This window comes from Oncorhynchus mykiss, chromosome 15 (assembly GCF_057628025.1).
Source record: "Oncorhynchus mykiss isolate SJ-2025 chromosome 15, ASM5762802v1, whole genome shotgun sequence".
NCBI lineage: Eukaryota > Metazoa > Chordata > Actinopteri > Salmoniformes > Salmonidae > Oncorhynchus > Oncorhynchus mykiss.
The window spans coordinates 43,770,318-43,784,073 of NC_143036.1; the positions used below are offsets into that span (position 1 = coordinate 43,770,318).

General features: G+C 40.3%; 1 protein-coding gene across 18 annotated transcripts in view; it reads left to right on the forward strand.

Annotated features, from left to right (window-relative positions):
- Positions 1 to 1,353: 1,353 nt before the first annotated feature.
- Positions 1,354 to 13,756, forward strand: part of tfdp2 (transcription factor Dp-2) — a 60,258-nt gene continuing 47,855 nt past the window's right edge. For 7 of the 18 annotated variants that reach the window (XM_090200130.1, XM_090200125.1, XM_090200132.1 and 4 more), the window contains exon 1: positions 1,387 to 1,507. The gene's annotated coding sequence lies outside the window, so the exon portion shown is untranslated. Of the gene's footprint in view, positions 1,508 to 13,756 lie in introns of all 18 variants that reach the window. The other 11 variants (XR_016486690.1, XR_016486691.1, XR_016486692.1 and 8 more) reach the window with 5 other exon arrangements.

The window sequence follows — 13,756 nt, forward strand, 5'->3', positions numbered from 1 at the left end:
CTCTAGAAAGAGGCCTGAGTTCCCGAGTTTGATGACCGGTCAAAACGTATTCCCAGTCAGAGCTCGTTTTTTTTATGGAATTCCCAGTTGTCTTGAACTCACTGAAGTCAAGTTTTCACAGTTCAGAGTTAAGTTGTTTTGAGTAAGGCACAAGTCACGCTTCATTGACAGCGTGGCCAATGTTGAATGTTTATCATTTTAAACTTGGAAAAGAGACACTTAATCCCAGATTTGCGACACACAGCCACTCCACTGAATAGCAGGCTAGTGATTGCTTTGCAATGCTTGCAGTTAGCCACTGTCACTGATTCCTTCCAAACCACTCATTGTTGAATTTGTGTATTGTGTAATGTTTATGTCCAATGGCCGATGAGCACCGATATGTTTTATCTATAATTTATATTCATTATTTCTCTACATATGACAAGGATTAAAAAGGATTTGCAGCCGGCCGCGACCGGGAGACTCATGGGGCGGTGCACAATTGGCCCAGCTTCGTCCGGGTTAGGGGAGTGTTTCTTCGGCAGGGATGTCCTTCTCCCATCGCGCACTAGTGACTCTTGTGGCGGGTCGGGCGCCAGGTGTGGTGTTTCCTCCAACACATTGGTGCAGCTGGCTTCCTGGTTAAGTGGGCATTGTGTCAAGAAGCAGTCCGGCTTGGTTGGGTTGTGTTTCTGAGGACGATCAGCTTTCGACCTACGCCTCTCCCGAGTCCGTACGGGAGTTACAGTGATGAGACAAGACTGTAACTACCAATTGGATACCACGAAATTGGGGAGAAAAAGGGGTAAAAAAAATTCAACAATCACAAATGGCACCCAGTTGTCAATGGTTTTAATGGAGCTGTGGGTCTCCTTGCTCCCCAGCAGGCAAATTGAACACTACACCTTATTGTGACGTTTTATTGAACACTATTGACTTAGGGGTGTGAATGCTTATGTATATGAGATATTTCTGTATTTCATTTTCAATAAATGTGCACCATTTGCAATAAATGTGCACCAGTCATGGGGTATTGTGTGTAGATGGGTAAGAAAAAAAATCGAATCCATTTTAAATTCAGGCTGTAACACAACAGAATGTGTAAAAAGTAAAACGGTATGAATACTTTGAGGGCAGTGCACTGTACATCATTGCTGGAGTGTGCATGGTTACTGGCTAATGAATTCGATGGGCTGTGCTAGACTTTAAGTAGCGCATAATAAGAAAATATATATGATTCCTCCTAAATACAGTTTTCATTGTAGACTCGTTTTTTTTTAGTGGCTTGCGTTTGCTGTTTACATCGGTCGGGGGACATCCAATCTGCTTCCATCTGGTGTCTCGCATCACAAGCGGGTGTAACCAATCAGAGACGACAGCTGGCTGCCGCCGCCAAGCTTGTGTACTGCGAAAAGGGGTCCGACTAGTTCTGTCGCTTCCATTGACAGAAAGTAGAGCGATTTTCGCTCGGTCCTGGTTATCTTTTTATTTTTTACTTTTTGTTCCCCGGCAGTACATGTAAAAGGTAAATACATATTTTGTTTTACACATTTCCCTAACGAAATTAGCTACTATAGATAAGACTTCGTGTACTTTCTATCTAGTTAGCCAGCTAATGTAATGGTAGCCAGTCAGCAGCTAGCTAGTAAGCTAACGTTAGGTAGCCTAGCTATTAGCCTAACGTTACTTTCTAGCCAACACTTGTTTTTTTAGCCAGTGTTTACGATAATTATACTGTAATTTATGATAAATGTATGAAGCCTCAACACTACGTAATATCTTAGCTCAATAGCCATGTACAATTTGCGTTGCGAATAAATAAATTGTACATAATTGCCTTCGAGGCTAAACAACGTTTAGCATTAACTCTATCTGCTATTTTGTATATAAATTATACTTTTGGTCATGTAGTGTATGTAACGTTATGTGGACACCTGCTCGTCGAACATCAAATTCCAAAATCATGTGCATTAATATGGAATTGGTCCACCCTTTGCGGCTATACCGATACCCCCGCTATTGTTAATTTACTGCTGCTCTTTAATTATGTTACTTTTTATTTATTTGTATTTTTTACTTATCTTTTATGTAACACATTTTTCTTAACTGCATTGTTGGTTAAGGGCTTGTAAGCATTTCACTGTAAGGTCTACTACACCTGTTGTATTCGGTGCATGTGACAAATATCATTTTATTTGATTTTGATGATAGCCTCCACTCTTTTGGGAAGGCTTTTCACTAGATGTTGAAACATTGCTGCAGGGACTTAGTGAGGTCGGATGATTAGGCATTTCAATTAATTCCAAAGGTGTTTAAAGGGGTTGAGGTCAGGGCTCTGTGCAGGCCAGTCAAGTTCTTCCACATCGATCCCGACAAACCATTTATGAATGGATCTGTCATTGTGCATGGGGGCATTGTCATGCTTAAAAGTGAAAGAGCCTTCCCCAAACTGTAGCCACAAACTTGGAATCACAGAATCATCTGGAATGTCGTTGTAAGATTTCCCTTCACTGGAACTAAGGGGCCTAGCCTGAACCATGAGAAACAAACCCAGATTCTTCGTCAGACTGCCAGATGGTGAAGCGTGATTCGTCACTGCTCCAGAGGCCAATAGCGGCGAGCTTTACATCACTCCAGCTGACACTTGGCATTGCGCATGGTGATATTAGGCATGTGTGCAGCTGCTCGGCCATGGAAACCCATTTCATGAATCTCGAGTCCCATTCTGTGAGCTTGTGTGGCCTACCACTTCACGGCTGAGCCGTTGTTGCTCCTAGACATTTCCACTTTACAATAACACCACTTGACCCGGGCAGCTCTAGCAGGGCAGAAATTTGACGAACTGACTTGTTGGAAGGATGGCATCCTATGATGGTGCCACGTTGAAAGTCACTGAGCTCTTCAGTAAGGCCATTCCACTGCCAATGTTTGTCTATGGTTGATTGCATGTCTGTGTGCTCGATTTTATACACCAGTCGGCAACTGGTGTGGCTGAAATAGTGAAATCCAGTAATTTGAAAGGGGTGTCCACACGATACCGATTATTGGAGGACCAAAAAAAGCCGATACCGATTAATCGGCCAATTTTATATGTATATATTTTTTTAAATTTTTGTGTATGTGTGTAATAGAGGTCGACCGATTAATCGGAATGGCCGATTTCAAGTTTTCATAACAATCGGAAGTCGGTATTTTTGGGTGCCGATTTTAATTTTTTAATTTATTTTAATTTTTAAATTTATTTTAATTTTTTATACCTTTAACTAGGCAAGTCAGTTAAGAACACATTCTTATTTTCAATGACGGCCTAGGAACGGTGGGTTAACTGCCTTGTTCAGGGGCAGAACGACAGATTTTCGACACGTCATGGCTGGTATAACCGAAGTGAAATGGCTAGCTAGTTAGCGCGCGCTAATAGAGTTTCAAACGTCACTCCCTCTGAGCCTTCTAGTAGTTGTTCCCCTTACTCTGCATGGGTAACGCTGCTTCGATGGTGGTAGTTGTCGTTGTGTTGCTGGTTCGAGCCCAGGGAAGAGCGAGGAGAGGGACGGAAGCTATACTGTTACACTGGCAATACTAAAGTGCCTATAAGAACATCCAATAGTCAAAGGTTAATGAAATACAAATGGTATAGAGGGAAATAGTCCTATAATTCCTATAATAACTACAACCTAAAACTTCTTACCTGGGAATATTCAAGACTCGTGTTAAAAGTAACCACCAGCTTTCATATGTTCTGAGCAAGGAACTGAAACGTTAGCTTTCTTACATAGCACATATTGCACTTTTACTTTCTTCTCCAACACTTTGTTTTTGCATTATTGAAACCAAATTGAACATGTTTCATTATTTACTTGAGGCTAAATTGATTTTATGATTTATGATTAATATGATTTAATGTATTAAGTTAAAATAAGTGTTCATTCAGTATTGTTGTAATTGTCATTATTAAAAAAATAAAAAAAACGGCCGATTTAATCGGTATCTCAAATAAATCATTAAACATGTTCGATTTGGTTGAAGTAATGCAAAAACAGTGTTGGAGAAAAAGTGAAAGTGCAATATGTGCCATGTAAAAAAATTAAATAAAAGCTAACATTTAAGTTTCTTGCTCATAACAAGAACATATGAAAGCTGGTGGTTCAATATTCCCAGTTAAGTTTTAGGTTGTAGTTATTATTGGAGTCATGACGCGTCGACTATTTCTCTCTCTACCATTTGTATTTCATATACTTTTGATTATTGGATGTTCTTATAGGCACTTTAGTATTGCCAGGCTAATCTCGGGAGTTGATTGGCTTGAAGTCATAAACAGCGCTGTGCTTCAAGCATTGCTAAGAGCTGCTGGCAAAATGCAGTAAAGTGCTGTTTGAATGAATGCTTACGAGTTTGCTGCTGCCTTCCACCACGCAGTCAGATTGCTCTATCAAATATCAAATCATAGAATTAATTATATAATTAACACAGAAATACGAGCCTTTGGTCATTAAAATGGTCAAATCTGGAAACTATCATTTGGAAAAGAAAACATTTATTCTTTCAGTGAAATACTGAACCGTTCCATATTTTGTCGAACGGGTGGCAACCCTATGTCTAAATATTGCTGTTACATTGCACAACCTTCAATGTTATGTCATAATTATGTAAAATTCTGGCAAATTTACTTACGGTCTTTGTTAGGAAGAAATGGTCGTCACACAGTTCGCAAAGAGCCAGGTGGCCCAAACTGCTGCATATACCCTGACTGCTTGTACACAACGCAAGAGAAGTGACACAATTTCCCTAGTTAATATTGCCTGCTAGCATGAATTTATTCTAACTAAATATGCCATTTTAAAAATATATACTTGTGTATTGATTTTAAAGGCATTGATTATGGTTAGGTACATTGGTGCAACGACAGTGCTTTTTTTTCACGAATGCGCTTGTTAAATCATCACCCGTTTGGCAAAGTAGGCTGTGATTCGATGATAAATTAACAGGCACCGCATTGATTATTTGCAACGCAGGACAAGCTAGTTAACTACACATGGTTGATGATATTACTAATTTAACTAGTGATCATGATAAGATTGATCGTTTTTTTTTATAAGCTAAGTTTAATGCTAGCTAGCAACTTACCATGGCTCTTGCTGCACTCGCGTAAAAGGTAGTCGGTCTGCCACGCAGTCTCCTCGTGGAGTGCAATGTAATTGGCCATAATCGGTGTCCAAAAATACCGATTGTTATGATAACTTGAAAACGGCCCTAATTAAATCGGCCATGCCGATTAATCAGTCAACCTCTAGTTGTAAATGACTATTGTAGCTGGAAACGGCAGATTTTTTAATGTTATATCTACATAGGCGTTGAGGCCCATTATCAGCGACCATCACTCCTGTTCCAATGGCACGTTGTGTTAGCTAATCCAAGTTGATCATTTTCAAAGGCTAATTGATCGTTAGAAAACCCTTTTGCAATTATGTTAGCACAGCTGAAAATTGTTGTTCTGATTTAAAGAAGCAATAAAACTGGCTGCCTTTAGACTAGTTGAGTATCTGGGGCATCAGCATTTGTGGGTTAGATTACAGGCTCAAAATGGCCAGAAACAAAATAACTTTCCTCTGAAACTTGTCAGTCTATTCTTGTTATGAGAAATGTAGGCTATTCCATTGGACTGGCCATCACAAAGCCCTGACCTCAATCCTATAGAACATGTGTGGGCAGAACTGAAGAAGTGTGTGCGAGCAAGGAGGCCTACAAACCTGACTCGGTTACACCAGCTCTGATCCTAACTGACCTAAAACAGGGAATGTTTACTAGGATTAAATGTCAGGAATTGTTTAAAACTGAGTTTAAATGTATTTGGCTAAGGTGTATGTAAAACTTCTGACTTCAACTGTATGTATGTATGTATTTATGTCTGTATGCATGTATATAATTTATAGACGTGTGTGTGTGTGTGTTTTGGGTCACTTAGAAATGACCTTGTTTTTGAAAGAAAATCACTTTTTGTCCATTACAATAACATCAAATTGATCAGAAATGTTGTAAATGACTATTGTAGCTGAAAACAGCTGATTTTAAAAAAAAAATGGAATATCTATATAGGTGTACAGAGGATTGATTTGCACTTTTTGCACCGAAGTACGTTCATCTCTAGGAGACAGAAAGAGTCTCCTTCCTGAGCAGTATGACGGCTGCGTGGTCCTATGGTGTTTATCCTTGAGTACTATTGTTTGTACAGATGAACGTGGTACCTTCAGGCGTTTGGAAATTGCTCCCATGGATGAACAATTTTTTTTCTGAGGTCTTGGCTGATTTATTTAGATTTTTCCCATGATGTCAAGCATAAAGGCACTATGTTTGAAGGTAGGCCTTGAAATACATCCACAGGTACACCTCCAATTGACTCAAATGATGTCAATTAGCCTATCAGAGGCTTCTAAAGCCATGACAATTTTATGGAATTTTCCAAGCTGTTTAAAGGAACAGTCAACTTAGTGTATGTAAACTTCTGACCCACTGGAATTATGATACAGTGAATTAATAGTTAAATTATCCATCTGTAAACAATTGTTGGAAAAATTACTTGTCATGCACAAAGTTGATAAAGTAGTCCTAACCTACTTGCCAAAACTATAGTTTGTTAACAAGACATTTGTGGATTGGTTGAAAAACTAGTTTTAATGACTCCAACCTAAGTGTATGTGAACTTCCGACTTCAGCTATATATATTATATCTCTATCTGGCTAGATGGATAACGTTGGTTAGCCTGCACACTTATACAAACCAATCAATTGTGTTCATTTGGTAGCCATGAAGAAGTTGACGTACATTCACGTGAAGTCAAAATAGCCCTTCACTAACAACAGTTGCTCATTTATGTCAGAGGGGCTAGTTGGACAGCAAAGTTGTCGTTTTGTTAGCCTGGGCCTACTCTACTGAGATTGAAGCGACAAGCTTTCAGATTTCAGTGTGACATCTGTTCCTGCACAAGCAGCCTGGACATTTCATCTTGTAGCAGAGGGGAGGGGGATAGGCGACTATCACCTGTGAGGTCGTCGCATGTGGGACAAGTATCACCTTTAATATTCAGGTCTTTGGGTAGTGCTGTTTGTCTGAGTTTACTACAGTGCTATATGAATTTCTGAGTGTGTTTATGCTTCTTTGTCACCAGACATGTTCTCTCGTCACAGACTGACGCTTGGTGCTCATTTGACTGTTTAACTTGCTTTGTTATTAAAATTAATATTAGGCCTTTATTTGATTATGGTTCCTTCCATGTGACTGGACTTAAAACTGAGGGCGCACCCACCCGCATTTGCTAATGACCCATCTGCAGCCTCTGTGAAAAAGTGAATCTGAGGCCCGCACCCAACCCTAACCCGCTAATAGAGAATTTGTGCTGTAGGCTACAGCCAGAGATGGGGGAATCATTTTTTTGACAGGGGATGCAGGATTTTCTTTGCCTGATTTAGATATGTTTCTGCTTATAATTTGGGACCCTTTGGTAGGATATTTGTAAAAAAAAAAAAAAAAAAAAAAAAAAAAATATATATATATATATATATATATATATATATATATATATATATATATATATATATATATAACTGCAAATATCACATTTACATAAGTATTCAGACCATTTACCTGTGGTGCAATTACATCCTCAGGTCTTCTTGGGTATGACGTTACAAGCTTGGCACTTGTATTTGGAGAGTTATTCTCTGCAGATCCTCTCAAGCTCTGTGAGGTTGGATAGGGAGCGTTACTGCACAGCTTTTCTCCGGTCTCTCCAGAGATGCTCGTCGCGTTCAAGTCCAGGCTCTGGCAGGGCCACTCAAGGATCTTCAGAGACTTGTCCCGAAACCACTCATTCATTGTCTTGGGTGTGTGCTTAGGGCCATTGTCCTGTTGGAAGGTCAACCTTCACCCCAGTCTGAGAACCAGCTCCAGAGCACTCAGGACTTCATCAGTGATCCCTCTGTACGTTGCTCCATTCATCTTTCCCTTGATCCTGACTAATCTCCCAGTTTCTTCCAAATGTTACACTTGACATTCAGGCCAAAGAGTTCAATCTTGGTTTCATCAGACCAGAGAATTTTGTTTCTCATGGTATGAGAGTCCTTTAGGTGCCTTTTGGCAAACTCCAAATGGGCTGTCGTGCCTTTTTACTGAGGAATGGCTTCTGTCTGACCACTCTGCCATAAAGGCCTGATTTGTGGAGTGCTGCAGAGATGGTTGTACTTCTGGAAGGTTCTCCCATCTCCACAGAGAAGTTCTAGAGCTCTGTCAGTGACCATTGGGTTCTTGCTTACCTCCCTGACCAAGGCCCTTCTCCCCCGATTGCTCAGTTTGGCTGGGGGGCCAGGTCCAGGAAGAGTCTTGGTGGTTCCAAACTACTTCCATTTAAGAATGATTGAGGCCACTGTTCTTGGGGACATACAATGCTGCAAAGTGTTTTGTTACCTTTTCCCAGATCTTTACATCAACACAATCCTGTCTTGGAGCTATATGGACAATTCCTTCGACCTCATTGCTTGGTTTTTGCTCTGACATGCGCTGTCAACTGTCGGACCTTAAATAGATAGTGTGCCTTTCCAAATCATGTCCAATCAATTTGAATTTACCACAGGTGGACTTTAATCAAGTTGTAGAAACATCTCAAGGATGATACATGGAAACAGGATCCACCTGAGCTCAATTTCGAGTCTCATAGCAAAGGGTCTGAATACTTATGGAAATAAGGTGTTTTGTTTTATTTTTTATGAATGTGCTAAAATGTCAACCTGTTTTCGCTTTAGATTGATATGGGGGGGAAAAAAAATATTGAATCAATTTTTGACTAAGGCTGTAATGTAACTATGTTGAAAAGGTAAAGGGGCCTGAATACTTTCCTAAGGCACTGTAAATATTGCAAGAGTTATCTTCAGTGTGTAATTGTATTTCTGCATTTCAAAAATTGTGTTCCATGTATGAAATACAGCCTGCCAGAGGTTTCACACAGTGCTCACTCCATGAAAATATTAACACACAAACAATACTTTTGAGAAAATGGTTGTTCAATCTGAAAATGCATTGCATATCATTCAAACGCGAGTTGCAGTATTCAAGTATCCAGACTCTCATTGGTGTATATTAGATATATTACAGTTAAGATGGGAAGTTTGCTAACTTTTTTTACACATGCAAATTGGAGCCCATAGGCGGTTAACATTCAAATATATGTTTAATAGAGATCCAGACTTTTATTTGATGTGAAAAATAAACAATGTCATTGTATATTAAGCAACATAAATGTGGTTTGCATCACTTAACACCCAATGTTAAATACTGTATTTGAAATGTGATGTTTTTTTCAAGTGGCAAAGAAAAATTGTAGAAAAATTACGTGTTTCTATACTGTGGCTTCTCTTGACATCTGCTAATTTTGCATCCATTGCATTTTGGAAATGCACCTTTTTTTCAAATCTTACGAGACTGTTTCGTAAGAGCAGAACTGCTGTGTTTACAAGCTGCGGAGGCGTGCCACTTACTGACGATTTCCGGTTTGGTAATTACAAAGATGGGCCACCAGATGGTATCAAGTGTTTAAAAATGTTTTTAAAAAATGATGATCTCATCTAGAAGAGTGGTGTTACTTTATGTTTTGATCGTGTACAGACTTACCAAGTGTTTAAAGACACTGTTACACTTTAATGCCTGATGTTGCATAAATCTAATGTTTCCATCATCTCATCAGAGGGAGAGGTGGGGGAGAGAGATGGAGAGTTGCAAGTGCAGAGAAAGTGAGAGAGACCTCCAGCCACTTTGGAGCTTCTCTGGTTCTTCTATAGGTTCTGTCCATGTTGGACAAAAGCCCATTATCTGAAGTGCCCTCTGGGGCCCACGGGGGAGCTATTGTTTGGCAGGAATGTGGGCGCCACCTCCTTTCTATCTGCCATTGATCCTTTGAATGGAATCTCCCTCTCCGGCCCTTCTAGGCTCACCAGCTGTTCGCTTCTTTGAGCCTCCCGGGGTCCTCAACAAGCTTTGAGCACAAAGGCTGAGGCACTCCCATTCCTGTACCATACAGGGGTTTACGGTATTACTGGCATTGCACACAGGGCCACTTGCTTTCCAAATGTAAAAAAACAAAAGGCTAACAAAGTACTAGGGAATTGCCTTAGTGGATGCTAGCTGAATGCTAAGAAGCAGAGGCGAACAAACTAATTGCAAGGACAGATACTAATTGCAAGGACAGATAGCCCAGCTCAAAATGTTTGCTGCATGCACAAATCAAATTTGAGATAACAGGGATCTTGACACAGGGGGGAATGGATTCTCTGCTGTAACCAAGAAGCTTGATCTTGCAATATAGCCACTAGCTAGCAAGTTAGCAAACCAAATGCATAGCTGGAGCCATGTGATGGGAAGAATGTATTTGGCACATCTTACATTTTTTAACTTATAAGATATTTAGCTGGCAAACAGTAGTGAATTTCAAGTCTAAGTTGATCACCTCTTGCACTGCACAACAGCGTATCGTCATGTCATGAAAGCTACGTTTACTCCGTGAGCTCTTTGAAAAAATACTAGGCCTTATACCGGGGTATTTGGAAAATGTCCACGGGATGGTTTTTCAATACAGTCGCTATTGCTGAAACTAGGTTAGATGCAACACATCTGAATCCAACCGACCCAAATCCTCCAACGTTGTTCAACTCCACAGAAGGGTGTGAAACTACTGTTGTGTGTGTGTGTTTTAACTATACTTGAGTGGAGCAGAAGTCAACACACTTTTGGGACATTCAGGGGAATGATGGATGCTACATATATGGATGGATGGATGATTGGTCGACTGATTTATGATTTTTCAACGCCGATACCGATTTATTTGAGGACCATAAAAAGCCGATGCCAATTTTTATATATATTTGCAATATTGACAATTATCACAATACTGAATGAACACTTATTTTAAGTTAATACATCAATGAAATCTATTTGGTCTCAAATAATGAAATATTCAATTTGGTTTAAATAATGCAAAAACAAAGTGTTGGAGTAGAAAGTTCAAGTGCAATATTTGCCATGTAAAAAAGCTAATGTTTAAGTTCCTGCTCAGAACATGAGAACATATGAAAGCTGGTGGTTCCTTTTAACATGAGTCTTCAATATTCCCAGCTAAGAACTTTTAGGTTGTAGTTATTATAGGAATTATAGGACTATTTCTCTCTATACTATTTGTATTTCATATATATTTGACTATTGTATGTTCTTATAGGCACTTTAGTATTGCCAGCCTAATCTCGGGAGTTGATAGGCTTGAAGTCATAAACAGCGCTGTGCTTGAAGCACAACGAAGAGCTGCTGGCAAATGCAGGAAAGGGCTGTTTGAATGAATGCTTACAAGCCTACTGCTGCCTACCACCGCTCAAGTCAGACTGCTCTATCAAATCATAGACTTAATTATAATATTACACACAGAAATACGAGCGTTACGTCATTAATATGGTCAAATCCGGAAACTATCATTTAGAAGAAAAAAAAAAGTTGATTCTTTCAGTGAAATACGGAACCGTTACGCATTTTCTAATGGGTGGCATCCCTAATTCTAAATATTGCTGTTACATTGCACAACCTTCAACGTTATGTCATAATTATTTACAATTTCGGCAAATTAATCACGGTCTTTGTTACGAAGAAATCGTCTTCACCCAGTTCGCTACGAGCCAGGCAGCCTGAACTGCTGCATATACCCTGACTCTGCTTGCACAGAATGCAAGAGAAATGACACAATTTCCCTAGTTAAAAGAAATTCATGTTAACAGGCAATATTAACTAAATTTGCAGGTTAAAAAATATATACATGTGTATTGATTTTAAGAAAGACTTTGTTTATGGTTAGGTACACATTGATGCTACGACAGTGCTTTTTTCGCAAATATGCTTGTTAAATCATCACCCGTTTTGGCGAAGTAGGCTATGATTCGATGATAAATTAACAGGTACCGCATCGATTATATACGCAGGACAAGCTAGATAAACTAGTAATATCAACCATGTGTAGTTAACTAGTGATTATGTTAAGATTGATCGTTTTTTTTACCAGATACGTTTAATGCTAGCTAGCAACTTACCTTGGCTCTTGCTGCACTCGCGTAAAAGGTAGTCGGTCTGCCGCGTAGTCTCCTCGTGGAGTGCAATGTAATTGGCCGTAATCGGTGTCCAAAAATGCTGATTACCGGTTGTTATGAAAACTTTAAAATCGGCCCTAATTAAATCGGCCATGCCGGTCGACCTCTAATATATAGATATATATATAGATTTCTCAGCGAAAAAATAAACGTCTCTTTTTTCAGGACCCCTGTTAATTCATAAAAATCCAAATTACTTCACAGATCTTCATTGTAAAGTTTTTAAACACTGTTTTCCATGCTTGTTCAATGAACCATAAACCATTAATGAGCATGCACTTGTGGTGCGGAACGGTCGTTAAGACACTAACAGCTTACAGACGGTAGGCAATTAGGGTCACAGTTATGAAAACTTAGGACACTAAAGAGGCCTTTCTATTGACTCTGAAAAACATGCCTTAGGCATGCTGCAAGGAGGCATGAAGACTGCAGATGTGGCCAGGGCAATAAATTGCAATGTCCGTACTGTGAGACAACTAAGACAGCGTTACAGGATGGACAGCTGATCGTCCTCGCAGTGGCAGACCACGTGTAACAACACTTGCACAGGATCGGTACATCCGAACACACCTGCGGGACAGGTACAGGATGGCAACAACAACTGCCTGAGTTACACCAAGAATGCACAATCCTTCCATCAGTGCTCAGACTGCCTGCAATAGGCTGAGAGAGGCTGGACTGAGGGTTTGTAGGCCTGTTGTAAGGCAGGACCTCACCAGACATCCCCGGCAACAACGTCGCCCAATCCCACCGTCAGACAGGACTGGCAAAAACTGCGCTTCTCTGACGAGTCGCGGTTTTGTCTCACCAGGGGTGATGGTCGGATTCACGTTTATCGTCGAAGGAATGAGCGTTACACCGAGGCCTGTACTCTGGAGCAGAATCGATTTGGAGGTGGAGGGTCTGTCATGGTCTGGAGCGGTGTATGACAGCATCATCGGACTGAGCTTGTTGTCATTGCAGGCAATCTCAACGCTGTGCGTTACAGGGAAGACATCCTCCTCCCTCATGTGGTACCCTTCCTGCAGGCTCATCCTGACATGACCCTCCAGAATGACAATGTCACCAGCCATACTGCTCGTTCTGTGCATGATTTCCTGCAAGACAGGAATGTCAGTGTTCTACCATGGCCAGCGACGAGCCCGGAGCTCAATCCCATTGAGCACATCTGGGACTTGTTGGATCGGAGGGTGAGGGCTAGGGCCGTTCCCACAGAAATGTCTGGGAACTTGCAGGTGCCTTGGTGAGAGTGGGGTAACATCTCACAGCAAATATGGTGCAGTCCATGAGGAGGAGATGCACTGCAGTACTTAATGCAGTGACCACACCAGATACTGACAGTTACTTTTGATTTTGACTAGAGGTCAACCGATTTTAATCAGAATGAATCAGAAATAGTCCTATAATTCCTATAATAACTACAACCTAAAACTTCTTACCTGGGAATATTGAAGAAGGAACCACCAGCTTTCATATGTTCTCATGTTCTGAGCAAGGAACTGAAACGTTAGCTTTCTTACATAGCACATATTGCACTTTTACTTTCTTCTCCAACACTTGCATTATTTAAACCAAATTGAACATGTTTCATTATTTACTTGAGGCTAAA